This window comes from Diaphorina citri, unplaced genomic scaffold, assembly GCF_000475195.1.
Source record: "Diaphorina citri unplaced genomic scaffold, Diaci psyllid genome assembly version 1.1 scaffold504, whole genome shotgun sequence".
Lineage (NCBI taxonomy): Eukaryota > Metazoa > Arthropoda > Insecta > Hemiptera > Psyllidae > Diaphorina > Diaphorina citri.
Genome location: NW_007377939.1, coordinates 13,454 through 15,780, shown reverse-complemented (window position 1 = coordinate 15,780; position 2,327 = coordinate 13,454).

The window sequence follows — 2,327 nt, the reverse complement described above, 5'->3', positions numbered from 1 at the left end:
AACAATAAGGGTTTATTGAAACAAGCGAAGTAATGGGGGTGAAAAGGTATGAAGAGAGTGAGGTGAGAGCATGGGGAGAGAGAGGTGTATTTGTACTCTTTACCTCAAGACACGTTTATACGTATTACGACTAAGACAAGGGTTTAAAGGATGAAAACAGTAGAACGTGATTTTTAACCATTAATACTCGATTCTATTTCTCATGTACTTGAGTATATCCTTTCATAGAAAATAAGTAGAGCTTTATGGAATGAGCAAAACCACGTAGTAATAATAACAATGATAGTATTATCTACAGCACTACACCAAGAATAATAACAGAGTTAACAAGTAGTTCACTGAGGACATAATACAAACACATGTATTTGTACTCTTTACCTCAGAGTACTGTGTAGTTTATTTAGAAAATCAAGATAACAGATAGTGTGTTTAAATATCACATCACATTCGTATGTATATGTATATAAAGTAGCATTTATACAAACACAAGGGAAATTGGAGATTTTCAACATTGAACAATCAGTGGTATGATAAACCAAGAAAAGAAACTGACCAGCTTTTCCAGAATACAAACACAAGGGAAATTGGAGATTTTCAACATTGAACAATCAGTGGTATGATAAACCAAGAAAAGAAACTGACCAGCTTTTCCAGAGATTCATTTATTTGAAAACTGGACCACGTGATAGATTATCTCTTATGATAAAGCTTAAGGTCCTGAACGTTGAGGAAGTGGTTAATCGCTTAATGCAATCCCTCCCCATCACGCTATTGCACTTGTAACAGTTTACCCTTAAATTGAACTAATATTCATAGAACACAAACTGATAAGATAAGGAATGCTGGGTGTCTTGCCAAAACAAGAGTTCAGCTCAAAACCACCGTTCAGAAATCAATGAATTGTGAAGAACATTATCAGATAAAGCTGAAAAGCTCTCAGACTTGAGATTATCCTTACTGCACGGCGGGCGCTGCACAAGCAAAAGTTTGTATAGAAATATATTTGGCGCACATTGAGGGGAAAACATCATAGCACAAAACACTCCTGTCCGTTCTAAATAGAAGTCAAAACTTCCACCCATACATATTTATTCGGAGAACAATGAAAATCAATGAACATAATCATAAATGCAGAACTTGTAGTTATCAAACTAAAAACATAAACGAAACTCAAATATTAGGCGAGCAAGGAAAAGTTTTCTCTCCCGCAGTCTTTGTTTCCTTTGTATTTCTTATGGAGATTTTAGTGATCAAAAATTGATCATATCTCAGGATCAGCCTACTGGTGGTGTAAAGGGATTCTTTAGTCCTATTCAAGCGATAAAAATAAGCACTTTTATTATAATCTTGAAAGTTACGCAGGATTTGCAAAATCCAATTTATTTGTTTCTTTACAGTTTACAATCTATGGAAATATTCTTTTCTACTTTGTTTTCGAGCAACTTTTTTTTATAATAATAATAAATAAATTGTTAACATTATGTTTCCAGGGGCTACAAAACTAGAATGTAAACAGAGAGCTGGTAATACTGAAACGTGAATTTGCCCTAACGCGGTGACTTTTTCATGGTTCGCATCCATGTACTGATATTCATTCTGTAACATCTCCTCCATTCTTTTCTACTTTGTTTTCGAGCAACTTTTTTTATAATAATAAATAAATTGTTAACATTATGTTTCCAGGGGCTACAAAACTAGAATGGAAACAGAGAGCTGGTAATACTGAAACGTGAATTTGCCCTAACGCGGTGACTTTTTCATGGTTTGCATCCATGTACTGATATTCATTCCGTATTCCGTAACATCTCCTCCAGTGTGTATTTGTTCGCAACAACTGATGTAGAATAATGTTGGTCTCTTGGTCCCGAGAAGGGAGAGATGGGAGGGATAGTGTTTTTAGTTATTACTACATACCTAGCTAATTAATAATAATAAAGACATGTTTTAACGCATAGTTAAAGCGCCTAAAAGGAAAAAAAAAAAAAAAAACCTTTGACACTAATTCATAGAAGAAATTTTGTAAGATCTTAGACATACTGTATAAATCGTTGCGAAAACTAGGTGCAGATAAGTGCTCTACCTACACCCACATTATTTTTCTCCTAAAAAATGTAATAATTTTCAATTAAGTATTTTAAAACTGTTTCATAATTGCGCGATTAAGATTAAGCTTCAAGGGTGTCTACTTAATTTAATCACTCTTCCACCAACCTACCGCGAGCGTCGTAATTTTATCCTAATCAATTTAAACCTTTAAACCATGAAGTTTATGCTAATCTAATAGGCAGAATCAATGATCAAGCTAACTACTTGAGGCTATAAATAAT